Raw genomic sequence first — 15,220 nt, 5'->3', positions numbered from 1 at the left:
AGATTTTATTCATGAGAGACACAGAGACAGAGAGAGGCAGAGACACAGGCAGAAGGAGAAGCAGGCTCCATGCAGGGAGCCTGACCTGGGACTCGATTCCAGGACTCCAGGATCATGCCCTGGGCCGAAGGCAGCGCTAAATTGGTGAGCCACCTTGGCTGTCCTCTGTCCCCATTTCTATGCAGCTTTTTCCAGGATGAGGCACCATGATCGACTTCCTCTTGCTTCCATCTTAAGTTTTTCTGTCTTCTATCCCCCAGTCAACAGGTAATCACGCATTTTGTACCAAGGAAAACTCTCCCTAGATCCAGCTCCCCTTACATCATGCTTGGTTTCTCTTCCCTCTTCACCACCAAACTCCTTGAAAAGCAGAGACTAGACCTGTGGACCTCAATGGTCATCACCAGCTCCACTGCCTATTAAGCACTTGGAAGATAGCTAGTCTGAATCAAGTTGTGCTCTGAGTATAAAATGTGCACCAATTTCAAAAACAAGATGAAAAAGAATGTAAAATATGGCATCAATAATTATCTTGGAAAAACTGAAATGAATAAAACATACATATTACTAATATTAGCTTTACCTGTTTCTTTTTAGATTCTTTTTTTAGAGATTGATTTATTTATTTGAGAGAGAGAGAGAGAGAGAGAGCATGCAGGGGGAGGGGCAGAGGGAGAGAGAGGATCCCGAGCAGACTCTACGCTGAGCCAGGAGCCCGAGGAGGGGCTCCATCCCACGACCCTGAGATCATGACCTGAGCCAAAACCAAGAGTCAGACGCTCAACTGGACTGAGCCACCCAGGCACCCCTCTTTTTACATTCTTAATGTGCCTACCAGAAAATTTAAAATTACATATGCAGCATGTGTTGTATTTTTATTGGGCCGTGCTGGTCTAGACTCTACTTCAGAGTGTTTAAAGACTGTGGCAGATATAAAGCACTACGCTCATAAAATAAAAATGGGCTTTGAGTCTATGGAAGAGCTTTTGTTCTCAAACCATCATTTACAGTCAGCTTTTAAGTAAGGGAATGCAGAAGTTGTGACATGAGAAACTGTGAGGGAAATGACAAGGTACTCTGTTTAGCACTCCAGGAACTTGACCCTGAAAGAGCAGTGATGGTACAGCCAGTGCTGGGTCAGGCTTTCTGTCTATCATGACACCAGAGCAACCCCCTCAGAAGCTGTGTGAGGATGTGCCTTCCTGGGGGCCACATAGTGCCCTCTGTGACTGTGCGGGAATGCCCACATCGTGCATTTGATGCCCAGGGTGGAGCAGGAAAGAGCAGGAGGCAGCATGTAGTTGCTGGAGGAGGCCCAGACAGCATGGGAAGACTTGGGCTCTGATGCTAGCTTGGCATGACCTTGTGTATGTCACAAAGGCCTCTGGGTCTTGTTCTTGGCACAGAGCAATCGATGCCCAGTAGTACAGCACCCACCCTCAAGTTCCCGCCTTTCTGCCTCATGCTTGGCACCTGGGAGGCCGTGGGCAAGTTCCTGGCGGTCTCCAGGCCTCAGTGTCCTCACCTGTGAGCTGCAGACTATGATAGTCATGCCTTCTGGAGTGGTGCAGCATGCATGAGCTATTCTGTGCACAGGAAGTGCCCCATCCATGTTAAAGCAAACAGAACTGAAGGGCCGAGGGACTGTGAGGCCGTGCAGTCCGACTCTCACCCGGCCTCGAGAGCACCCTTGGATTTTCCCTGATGTCCAGCCACTGCTGGCTCACTGCCAATGGTGGAGGCTCACTGTCTCCCTGTTTCCTTGTTTGTTCATTTAATTTTCTTGCTGTGGTAAAATATATAGAACGTAAGACTTTCCATTAGGGATACTTAAGCACATTAAATATATTCACATGGTTGTGCAACCTTCCCACTGTTGAGCTCCAGGGTTTTTCATCACCCCAAACAGAAATGCTATACCCTTTCAACAATACCTTCCCATTCCCCGTCCTCCTTCCCATGCCCAGGTCCTGGTAACCACTGTTCTTTCCGTCTGTAGGATTTTGACTACTTTAAGTAATGGAATCCTCCAGTGTTTGTCCTTTTGTGACTGGTTTCTTTCTTTCTTTCTAAATTTTATTTTTATTTATTTATGAGAAACAGAGAAAGAGGCAGAGACATAGGCAGAGGGAGAAGCAGGCTCCCTATTGGGAGTCTGATACAGGGCTTGATCCCAGGACCCTGGGGATCACGCTTGAGCCAAAGGCAGACGCTCAACCACTGAGCCACCCAGGCATCCCTGTGACTGGCTTATTTCACTCAACTTCATGTCTTCAAGATTTATCCACATTGTGGCCTGTGTCAGAATGTCCTTCCTTTTTAAGGCTGAGTGATATTCCGCTGTATGTATACACCACATTTTGCTTATCCATTCATGTGTTGATGGATCCTCGGGTTTTGAATGGTACTATCAACTCCTCCACACCGTGAAGTGGAACCTGCCTTTCTGTGAATCGTGCCCATCTGCCCAGCTCTACCTTTGGGGCCCACAGCCTCCAACTGACCCCCTTCCCACATGAATCCCAGGATTTGAAGAGAAGTCCTGAATCTGCACTGCCAACTCCTCAAAGGCTAAGCAATCTCGGACTAGTTCATAATTTCCAGATGCTTTGCCATTGTGGAGTAGGTCATTAGACGCACTTCAGTTAACTGATCTCCTTCTCAACTGGAATTATCCGAAACTGAGCTGACTTCTCCTCTGTTTTGGGACTACAACCTCTGTTATCTCTTTACTAACATAGCCGGAGAATGCATTGCCTTTTTTTGGGCAGCCGTATTTCCTTGATTCATTTATTGGACGAGTTTTATTGGGTGCCTTGTAAAAGTGAGGCAATTCAGGGCAGTTGTTTGGAACTTGAGCTCCAGAGCCAGACTCTGTAGGTCAGATTCCAAGATCCAACCCTTACTAGAAGCCATTGGGCCTATTTCTTAACTTCTCAGAGCCTCAGTTTCTTTGTCTACAAAATTGGAGTAATAATAGAAGGCACCTCATTGGGTTGTTGTGTGGATTAAATGAATTAGTGCACCTAAAACATTAGAAGTGTGCCTGGTGCTCCATAAATGTGCTATTTCTCTGCTTGGGGCACTGTGCCCAGGGCTGGGGGCACGGTAGTTGACCAGGCAGACCAGCTCTGGGCTTTTTGTGGTTTGCAGTCTAGTGAAATGGTTGGACAAGTAAACCATTACATGACAACTAGACTTTATTCATGGGCAAACGTGTAATTAAAAGATATGTTTTTTAAATATAAATAAACCCCAGTTGTCCCACAGTGTATTAAATCTTCTGATGAGAAAATTACAGGGAGATATGGGAGCACAAAGGTGTGGCACCTAACTCACCTCCATTCACACTCACTTATTTCTTTTTTCTTTTTTCTTTCTTTTTGAGAGAGAGAAACAGTGTGCGAGCTAATGGGGGGGGGGGAGTAGAGGGAGAGGGAAAGAATGAATCCCAAGCAGACTCTCACTGAGCAAGGAGACCAATGCGAGGCTCCATCCCACGACCCTGAAGTCATGACCTGAGCTGAAACCAAGAGTCGGATACCCAACCCACAAAGCTACCCAGGAGGTCCCAGACACCCACTCATTTCTTTTTTTTTAAATTAAAGTTTTCAATTTAAATTCAATTTGCCAACATATAGTATAACACCCAGTGCTCATCCCATCAAGTGTCCTCCTTAGCTCTTGTCACCCAGTTACCCTATCCCTTACCCTCCTCCGCTTCTGCAACCCTTTGTTTCCCAGAGTTAGGAGTCTCTCATGGTTTGTCTTCCTCTCTGATTTTTCCCACTCAGTTTCCCTCCTTTCCCATATAATCCCTTTCACTGTTTCCTGTATTCCACATACAGTGAAACCATATGATGATTATCCTTTTCTGATTGACTTATTTCACTCAGCATAATACCCTCCAGTTCCATCCATGTCGAAGCAAATGGTGGGTACTTGCCCTTTCTGATGGTTGAAATGCTCACTCATTTCTTAAAGTTAAATACTTATTAGGTTCCTGTCATGTGTGAGGTACAGTTGTAAACTCAGAATTATCAGTGGAACAAAACAAAAATCTCTCTCTTGAGAAGCCTACAGGGTATTGGAGCGAGACAGACAATGGTGTATTGAATAAAACTATAAGTAGTGAAAGTCATATTATGCATTAATACATGATAAATACAACTATATTGTCTATGGGCAGGTAGGTCTGGCATGATTCTTGATAGGCAGAGTGTTCGATGTAAACAACAATGAGGACTTTGGGATAACTCCAAGGTTTTTGGCCTGAGCTGTCAAGGTGTGTGGGATCAGGATGGCTTCCCAGAGGAGGTGACATCTAAATGGGGATTGGAAGGACAAGTGGTAGCTATGCAATTGAAGAGAGCCAGGAAAAGTGCTCTAGAAGCAGGAGCTTGTGCCAAGCTTATGGGCAGCTACAGTCATGTGAAGACTCAGCAGTTCCGGAGGGCTCTATCCTGTTCAGCATATCCATGCTGTTTAGGATTGAAGTGTAATATTTTCTGTTTTTAGAGATTTTAAAAACAATCTTGACTGTTAGCATTCTGGGAAGCTACTCCTCCTGGTATTGTGTCTTCTAAGAGGTTGATAAGTCTGTCTTCCATGCCTTTTTCTCATAGTTGATTTAAAAAAAAATATAGTGGAATTGAACCTGGCCAAGGTCAGAGTCCTGTGTCATGCCTCCCTTCGAGCTGATACTGGTCCCATTAATCAACCCTCAGGGGACAACTACAGATCAACCCGACCATACGACAATATTACACAGCCCCAAGAATCAAATTAGATAAGACATGTCAAATTGCTAGAAAGTTCTCCAGAGTCACACAAATTGCCAATGTTTACTATGACTTGGCCACGAATTTCTGGGAATGGAGACACACATGTGCTAAGTAAGCAGGCTAAGTGTCACAGAGCAGATGAGGGAAGGATTCCTGCCCGTTCAAACGTGCTACAGTAGAGCGTCCCTGACTTGTGCCAAGCTGATCAGTTTGGACAGACTGCTATTGCTCTTGAGGTCACTTTTGTGCATGTGAAGCCAATGGTGAAAATTTGAATTGATCCTGTTTATCACAACATTGAAATGAAGCTTATTAAATTTAGCAAGTTGTGTTCATGCCCTGATTTTATACACTTGCATTTATCAAAAACACTTTGGTAAACATGTTATAGACTTGCCTCTTTTGGGGAAAAAAAAAAGAGAACACCTAAAAAGCAGAATTAACTCCTGCTTAAGAGAAAGCCTTTGGTGATCGTAAGCATGCTATGAAATATGTCCATGGTTACAGTCATAGATGACAAACTTTTTGTCAAACATTAAAGGGGAATTGACATTTTGAATACACACACACACACACACATTACTTTATATAACTTCTTTTTAAACCCTATGATGTAGGAATGCCTGTACTCATTTAATAATTGAGAATCTAGACTCAGAGATGCTAAGGAAATTTTCCAAGCATACTGCTAGGTGTTAAGTGGTAAGTGAGCACTTCTGATTACAAAGTTCACCTTTTCTATTGAGCTCTGCTTCCTCCTCGGTGGATTGAGCACATATTTATTGCTTTCCTGTTATGAGCCTGCTCTGAACTAGGTTCTGGGGATAGAAAGGAGTTTAAACCAGGAGCTCTGCCTTCCAGGGACTTAATATCTAGAAGGGAGACCAGGGCATGTACCGAAATGAACCACAGTATGAAGTAGTAAATGGTGAATGCCATGTGAGTGATGTAGCAAACGAATCCTAGAAAAGTTCAGTGACAGAGATGTGTGTGGGCTGTCAGGGTCAGGGAAGACTTCCTGGAGGAAGTGACATTGCATTTAGTCATTCACATCTATTTAGTGATAGCTGACTCTGTGCCAGTCATATTTCTAGGCACTGGGGACACGGCTTGGAAGATGTGACACCAGTGTCTGTTTTCTTGAAGCTTACAGTGTGTGAGCGTGTGTGTGTGTGTGTGTGTGTGTGTGTGTGTGAGAGAGAGAGAGAGAGAGAGAGAGAAAGAAAGGGAAAGGGAGAGAGAGACATGTGGGGGAGGGAGAGAGAATAAACTAACAAACAAGATATAAATAACTATAAATAACTAACAAACAAGATAATTTGAAAGAACAATGGGTACTACACGTTTTTTAAAAAGTGACTCGGGGGATCCCTGGGTGGCTCAGCGCCTGCTTTCAGCCCAGGGCGTGATCCTGGAGACCCAGGATTGAGTCCCACATCAGGCTTCCTGCATGGAGCCCGCTTCTCCCTCTGCCTGCGTCTCTGCCTCTCTCTTTCTCTGTCTCTCATGAATAAATAAATAAAATCTTTAAAAAAATAATAAAAAAAAAAAGTGACTCGGGAAGTGACTGAGTGGCTCAGTCAGTTAAGCGTCTGGCTTTGGCTTAGGTCATGAGCTCAGGGTCCTGGGATCAAGCCCCAAGTCAGGTTCCCACTCAGAGGGGAGTCTACTTCTTCCTGCACCCCTGCCCCTGCTTGTGCTCTCTCTCTCTCTCAAATAAGTAAAAATGTTTAAAAACTGACTTGAGGGGCCGAATGCCTGGCTGGCTCGGTCAAAGGAGCATGTGAATTTTGATCTTGGGGTCTTGAGTTCAAGCCCCATGTTGGGCGTAGAATTAAATAAATAAGCTTTAAAAAAAAAAGGGGGGGGGACTGGAGGAGCACCTGGGTGGCTCAGTGTCTGTCTTCTTCTCATCATCTGTCTTCCACTCAGGGCATGATCCGGGGGTCCTGAGATCAATTCCCGCATCGGGGTCCTCACAGGGAACCTGCTTCTCCCTCTGCCTGTGTCTCTGCCTCTCTCTGTGTGTCTATCATGAATAAATAAATAAAGTCTTTAAAAAAAAAAGTGACTGGGGACTGGTTTGGATTGTTTTCTTGAAGGATGAGACCTTAATGCTAATAGTGAAAGACTAAGAAGCTGCCCATGGGAGGAGTTGGCAGGGGGAACGGCAGGTCCAGAGCTCTGGGGAATACGTGGCTGGAGCCTGGTGTGCAAGAGTCTCAGAGAGTGGGGAAGATGAGATGGCTAAGACAGGTGGGGCCACACCACCCGAGCCCCCGGAGAACCAGCTCTGGAGGGTCTGGCTTCGTTCCTAGGGCAGTGGGAATTCCCAGGGGACTGCATGTTCCCTGAAGAATGGATAGCTTGCAATAGCAAAAAGGAGTCTAGCTGTGTGTAGGGAACTTGAGGGTTCCACTGTTCCTAACTGGGGATAATCATGAGGGACAGAAGCAGCGGTCACCCTGGATTCAGTTCTAAAGTGTCGGGGTAGGAGGAGCACTTCACTGGATTTTCCGCACCCCTGGTTCTCCATATACCTCACTCTTCTCTGTTTGGAGGGCGAGAAACAAGATTAGTAGGATATTTCAGCTCTGGATCTATCATCTACAAGTCCCATCCATCCATAAGGAAAGATTCTATTTTTCCACCAAAATATACAAATATTTCCATATTTATAGTTATGTATTGACTTATACATGTGGAAGGGTGTAGAAATCATAAGGGCCCAATGAACTTGCACAAAATGAACACAACTGTGTGCCAGCATCCGGATCATGAAACAGAACACAACCAGAATCTCAGAAGGGTAACCCTGTACTGATTTCTTTCTTTCTTTCTTTCTTTCTTTCTTTCTTTCTTTCTTTCTTTCTTTCTTTCTTTCTTTCTTTCTTTCTTTCTTTCTTTCTTTCTTTCTTTCTTTCTTTCTTTCTTTCTTTCTTTCTCTCTCTCTTTCTTTTTCTTTCTTTCTTTCTTTTTATTATTTATTTTTATTTTTTCCCCCTGTACTGATTTCTAACACTAACGAGTAGCTTGTCTGTTTGGGAGCTTTATATAAAAAGAATTATACTAAAAAAAAAAGAAAAAAAAAGAATTATACTTTGTATTTTGTGTCTGGCTTCTTTTGTTCAATATCACATGTTTGAGATTCATTCATACCGCTGCCTCAAGCCAGACATCAGACATCATCCAATTTTACTGCTGCATAATGTTTTTCCCTCGTGTGAACATGCTACAGTTGACTTACCCATTCTGCTATTGATGGACATCTGGGTTGTTTCCATTCTGGGGCTGTTGTGAACTCTGTTGCCAGAAGCACTTTTGTAAAAGTAGAAAATGTGCATGTTATATATTTTGGTAACAAAGTACATGTTTTTGCTGGGTAGATACTAGGAGGATTGCTGGGTTAGTAGATACTGTGGACGGTTTTCCAGATTGGTTGTATCGGTTTAGTTAGTTTTAAAAACCAGACTAAAAATACTCCTTCTGATTATATTGATCAAACACCTTGGTTTTTGATAACCTGTCCTGGGTAGGCAGATTTCTTGGGAAAAACAGCTACATAGCACACTGCTTACCCAAATTTTGTGAATTATTACATTTAGGGTAACTTGAGAAGGATATGTGTCTCATAGCAAGTGAGACTCTACTAATTAACAAAGCAGAATTAAGGATTTTTAAAAAATAATTAATTTATTTATTTGAAAGAGACAGAGCAAGAGAGTTAACACAAGCAGGGGAAGGGGCAGAGAGAGGGAGAAGCAGACTTCCTGCTGCATAGGGAGCCCAATGCGGGGCTCGATCCCAGGACCCTGGGATCATGACCTGAGTTGAAGGCAGATGCTTAACCAACTGAACCACCCAGGTGCCCCTGGAATTAAGGACTTCACAGTTTATGTGAGGTAGAATTTTCCCATAGACTGGGGCTTTAATTTAGGGAAAGGTATCTTCCAGCCCATTCTAGCAAGGCCAGATTGGGAGTCTGGATATTGGTGCTCCACTTCCCAACAGTGTGGCTGAGAGGTTTGGACTGGCTGGTCTCTGAGGTCACTCTCAGGGCTCTTCTCTTCTACTCTCCATTTCTGAAAGGGACTGTGGAGATGGATAATCCAGTGGTTACCACTGGTTAACACTTCTCCTTGATCAGACTCCAAGTGCTAACTCAACCCCTGCTTTGTTCACTAGTGACCAGAGCATCTCCGTGTGTCTTTCACTTCTTAATTCACAATTGCTCTGCAATTATTCCTCAACAGCAGCTGAAAATGAGTCTGCACCAAAAAGACACCTGTAACCAGAGGTCAGGAGAGACATGCCATGCATAATAGGATACTATGGACAGAGGAAACAAATATGAAACCCGAATGAAAAATCCCAATGGTGGTGCTCCAATTTGCAAATGAGTTGCTTTGCTCAAGGACAATTCTTGGAAGCAGCAGGTATTTACTTAATTGATCTTGGTCTGTCTCCAAAGCACATGCTTTCTATTTCTTCTGTATTCCCTTAAAGAGCACCTCTTCTTAGCTCAGTAGCCTATTTGAGATGTTTGAAAATGGTCATTACGCTGTCTGAAGGATCATGAACTCTTATTCATAAGGCCTGGAGCTCAATGTAAAACTCACATGTGGAATTTGGCAAATGTGGCCATGTGCTAATGTGCTGTGTCAGGTAAACCTGGCCAGAGTGGAGGATTGATGACTATTGATTTTTATAGAGCAGCCATCTGAGATATGACTAATATGGCAGCAATAAAGGAGTCTTATCAGCCTCAGGGGTTATTTCAAAGGTGTGGAGTGAAAGAGTACTGATGAAACACCTGGGTTTTGATCCCAGTTCTGCCATTAACCACTTTGTGTCCTTGGACAAGTTAGTTTACCTTTTGGATCTCTTTTTGGCATGTGAGATGAGACTTAGAGACTAGATCACAGTCTAGGTCTCTTCCAGTTCCGGGGCTTTGCAACTTCATGTTTCTAAGAAAAGTAGCAACCTTCGTTAGCATTTGTGACATGTCCTTTGGAAGAAAAGAAAATGCCACTTTTTTCTCTTCTTCATGAACTGTATTCAGAGCCTTGGGATATAAAGTGCAATGTGCTTTAATTTTCTGGAGATCATGAGTCTGCAATGTTTTAATGTTATATAAGAATACGGAGCTCTTTGGAAAGAAATGCTTACTCCTTTAACAAATATTGGTTGCTTACTCAGGTTACATCCTCAAGGAACTTAGATTGTAGTGGGAGAGCTAAGAAGACATGGCCACTAGAACTGTAATGCAAGGTGAAAGGTAGCAAGATCCACGAAGGAAGGATGAAAGTGTGACAAGGTTCAGCTCACTTCTTCCGGGTCAGATAAGGCTTCATGAAAACAAAGCCATTTGAACTGAGAAATGGGTACCATTTCAGCAGGTGAAGACACGGAGAGTCCTCCCTTAGAAGAAGGTGTAAGGAAGGGACAAGGCCATAGGTTGACAAAGTTTGGGGGCTGGCTTTATGTAGAGTGACCATGTGTCTGAGTTTTCCTAGGACAGTCTCAGCTTATATTTTCTGTCCGGGTGTAATTATTAACAGCAACCCCTTTTTACTCTCAAAAATCTTCGTAATTTGGATGATAAACTATATAGCCACCATAGTTATAAGTGATGCTCTCTAAGAGGCCAAATCATCACATGGCTAATAAGATCTTCGAGGAAGTAAAGGAGTGTTACTGAACAACTAGTAGGTCAGTGAAGAAAGCAAAGAAGAAATCAGAAAATACTTTGAGACAAATGAAAACAGAAACACAACTTTCCAAAATCTTTGGGATGCAGCAAAACAGTCCTAAGAGGGAAATTCATAGTGATACTGGCCGACCTCAAGAAGCAAGAAAAATTCCAAATAAAGGATCTAACTTTACATCTAAGGGAAATAGAAAAAGAACAACAAACAAAGCCTAAAGTTAAAAGGAGGAAATAATAAAAATTAGAGAGGAAATAAATGAAATGGAGACTTAAAAAAATTGAAAAGGACAATGAAACTAAAAGCTGATTTTTTGGAAAGATAAAAAGAAATGAATAAACTTTTAGGCAGACTCACCAAGAATAAAGAGGGTTCAACTAAATAAAATGAGAAATGAAAGAGAAGTTACAACTGATGCCACAGAAATACGAAAGATTGTAAGAGACTATTATGAATCATGATATGCTAATGAATTAGAAAATCTAAAAAAAATGGATAAATTCCTCGAAGCATGCAACCTTTCAACACTGAATCACAAAGAAACGTACCCTTCTCAAATTATTCCAAAAAATTAAAGAGGACGGAATGCTTCCGTCCTCATTTTTCAAGTCAAATATCCCCTGATACCAAAACCAAAGATAACACACAAAAAAGAAAATTACAGGCCAATATCCTTGATGTAGTTGCAAAAATCCTCAACTAAATATTCACAAACTGAATTCAGCAATACATCAAAAGGATCATAAACCATGATCAGGTGGGATTTATTCCAGGGATGCAAGGATGTTTCAACATACACAAATCTGTCAAGGTGATACATCATATTAACAAAACAAAGGGTAAAAATCATATGATTGTCTCAATAGATGCAGAAAAAAAATTTGACAAAATTCATCATCCTTTTATGATTACAAAGTCTTAAAAATGTGGGTAGAGGAGGAATGTACCTCAACATAATAAAGGCCACCTATAGGTAGAATATAAGTAACAAACAGAACAGAAATACGCTCAATGATATAGAAAACAAACTGCTGGCTACCAGAGTGGGAAGGGGAGGGGAGCAGGCAAAGTAGGTGAAAGGGATTAAGAGGTACAAACTTGCAGTTATAAAATAAATAAGTTATGGGGGTGTAATGTACAGCATAAGGAATACACTCAATTGTATTGTAATAACTTTGTATGGTGACTAATTGTAGCTAAACTTACTGTGGGGGTCATTTCGTAAAGTATAAAAATATCAAATTATTGTAACATACCCTTGAAACTAATAAGATATTGTAGTTAATTAGACTTCAATTAAAACTAGGAGGAAAGGGACACCTGGGTGGTTCAGTGGTTGAGCGTCTGCCTTCAGCTCAGGATGTGATCCCAGAGTTTCTGGATCGAGTCCCACATTGGGCTCCTTACAAAGAGCCTGCTTCTCCCTCTGCCTGTGTCTCTGCCTTCTCTCTGTGTCTCTCATGAATAAATAAATAAAATCTTAAAAAAAAAAAAAAACCTAGGAGGAAAAAGAAGGGAGTCAGGAATGACTTTACGCTTGCCAGTTGGTTGCCTGGTAAAATACAGATAAAAATGACATTAGAAGAGTTGCCAATTAGTAGGAAAGATCATGAAAAAAAAATGCGGGGCTGAGCAGAAGGCAGACGCTTAACCAACTGAGTGACCCAGACACCCCAACAAATTCAGTTTTTGATCAGAAAGATAGAGCTGGGGGGGGCCTGTGCACCACTGACTCCACCCCCTCCTTTCACAGGCGAAAGGAATGGGGCAAAGGACGTTACTCAGGACAGGAACCCAGGTCACCTGCCCCCCTTTGCAGCTCTTGCCTCTCTACCTCACTGTATTGAGTTGAATAGTGTTCCTCCTAAATTCACGTCCGCTGAAATGGGACTTTATTTGGAAATAGGGTCTTTGCCAGATGTAATCAAGTTAAGATGATGTCATCCTGGCATAGTATGGGCCTCTAATCCAGTATGACAGGTGTCCTTATAAGAAGAGGAAAATCTGGACGGTAGACATGGGGATGCACATGGAGAACACAATGTGAGAGTCGAGGCAGAGGTTGGAGTGATGCATCTAGAAGTCAAAGAACATCAAGCGAAGCATAGCTGGGAGTCACCAGAAGCTAGGAGGAGACTAGGAGGGATCTTCCCTTCAGGCTTCGGAGGGAGCGAGGCTTTGCCAACATCTTGATTTTGGACTTGTCGCCTCCAGAACCATGAGAGAGTATAGTTCTGTTATTTGAAGCCCCCGTTTGTGGTATTTACTTATGGTAGCCCGGGAACACTGAGGTGCCTTCTGAGGTTTCGGTTCAGGTGGGGTATTCAGATGGCCCTGTCTGTGAGGCATGAGAAAATGTGGGGCCCCCGTGCAGGGGAATGGTCAGGATTAAAACAGAGCCAGGGGTGGTGATGGGGATGTGGGAATGGAAGACAGGACCCAAGGGAGGAATAGAAAGGGGCTCTGAGGACAGAGTGTGGAGAAGTAAGACAGGAGGCAGACATCACTGCTGGAAGTTCAAGAAGAGAGAGGAAGTGAGGGAAGAATTCCAGAAGAGGCAGCGGTCAAGAGGTCAGGACTGGCCCCAGCTGATTTGGCACCGAGGTCACTGGTGACCTTTCCAAGAGCTCCTTTCGAAAATTGTAGCGGTTAGAATCTGGCAGAGGCTGCAGGGGTGAGGGCGTTATGAGTATGGAAAGATGAGGGGAGATTACTCTTCGGGATGAAGGGAGAAACCAGGCAAATAGCTTAAAGTGTGGAGCAGGGAAGAGGGATTTTTTTTTTAAGCTGTGGAGGATCGAGTGTATTTTTGGAGAAAGGTGAGGAGAGGGAGTAATCACAGATGTAAGGGGTTGTGGTGGGTGGCTAATGGATGGCCCAAGGTCCAGTCATGCAAACACACGGACATGGCGCCCCTCACTCAGAATTTAGCTGATGCCTCAGTACTCCTGTGCCACAGCCCTGTCCAATCCTGGAGCCTTGAGCCATTCAGTAGGGGATGCGCTCTTGAGTGGAGTGGGCATGGCTGCAAGGCAGAGAGAGTCTGGGTCCTGATGTGAGGAGGGGGCAGCTGGCGTCATTGGGTCTCATCAGGGAAAGTGCATGGGGGCAGCTGCGAAGGTGGATGGCATGGGCATCCACAGAACAGGAGTCAGGGGACTGTCCCCCAGCTGTGGGGCCCAGCCTCCTCACCGGGACGATTACCAGTGGACTCAGTAGTAGAGTCTACAGAAGTGTGAGCAGGGCTAGGCTCTCAGGAGGCAGAGTAGGTCAACACTCCACTCCCAACCTGCTGATTAAACCCTCAGCTCTCACCCTTGCCCATCAGCATCCTTTGAAAAGATGGTAAAGTGAAACAGCTCCATGTTCTCTGGGCCTGATGGCTCTCACTCACTACTTCTGTATTTGACATGGGGCTCTGGAGTAAGACTAGCTTTTTTTTTTTTTTTTAAAGATTAAAAAAGAATATTTGAGAGAGAGCACAAGCAGGGGGAGCAGTGGAGGTTGGGTTCGATCCCAGGACCCTGGATGACCTGAGCCATAGACAGATCCTTTTTTTTTTTTTTTTTTAAGATTTTATTTATTTTTTTTGAGAGACACAGAGAGAGGCAGAGACATAGGCAGAGGTAGAAGCAGGCTCCCCACAGGGAGCCTGATGCAGGACTTGATCCCAGGACCTTGGGATCACACCCTGAGCCAAAGGCAGATGCTAACCCACTGAGCCACCCAGGTGTCCCTAAGAAGCAGCTTTTTGTCTTCATCTCCTCTTCTGCTTATGGAGAGACTCATCTCAAAGTATGAGTCACAGAGCTTTTAGGAAACACAGTTCTGTCTTTGGGAAAAGTGGGAGATTCTGGGAATACATGGTCCAATATACGTATATATAGGAGGGATCCTGCACATCTAGAGGTCCTCCCAGCCTTTCCAGCATATAACCCTGACTTAAAATAAATGGATTTGTGGATGAGTGCACATTGAGAAAAACAAAGACAAAATGCACCCCCCTCACACCCTGGTACCACACCACATGGTGCTCTAGGAAACATCATACCAGCTGCAGTCACTCCAAGGCACAGAGCCTCCACTGGCTGAAATCTGGGTAGGGTGTTAATGTCTGTGTGTTGCACAGGTGGGCAGGTGGATGCCAGGGTTGGAGCAATTATTGTGAAAAAAAAAGTAAGATTTTGGAGAAAGTCTGGACCTCTTACCTCTGTACCATTAACTTTTTTCCATTTTCTTTCTTCTCAATACTCCTAAATTATATATCCTTCACCACGAGATTTTATTTTTTCTCTGTTTCATTCACCATGTGTTAGGTATGAATGCCTACCAACAGATGAGGAAGCAGGCCAACCAATGGGCAAGAGCCACATACCTAGTAAATGGTGGAACCAGGGTTTGAACAGGTCTATGACTCCAAGTCAAGTGTTCTTCACCCTACACCCTCTGTAGCTCCCCCTTTCTAATGAAGGCTGGCTCCCAGTTGGGAGAGGGCAGTATGATGACATCTTCAGAACTTCAACATTCAGGAACTTTATGTAAGACTCCAGGGAACCAGCAAATCATTTTGTGTCTCCAGGTCCACCCTACAGGACAGGATTGCTATTCTGCTCCTGGCTCCCCATGGTCCCCCCTTTTTGCCGACAGTGTGGCCAAAGCACTGGGTGATGGTATCTGGGATGTCCAAACAGGCATTCCACAGAGATCCAGAACCAGGGCTGGTGGCTG

Source organism: Canis aureus, chromosome 24 (genome assembly GCF_053574225.1).
Source record: "Canis aureus isolate CA01 chromosome 24, VMU_Caureus_v.1.0, whole genome shotgun sequence".
Lineage (NCBI taxonomy): Eukaryota > Metazoa > Chordata > Mammalia > Carnivora > Canidae > Canis > Canis aureus.
Note: the sequence above shows the minus strand (reverse complement) of the source record.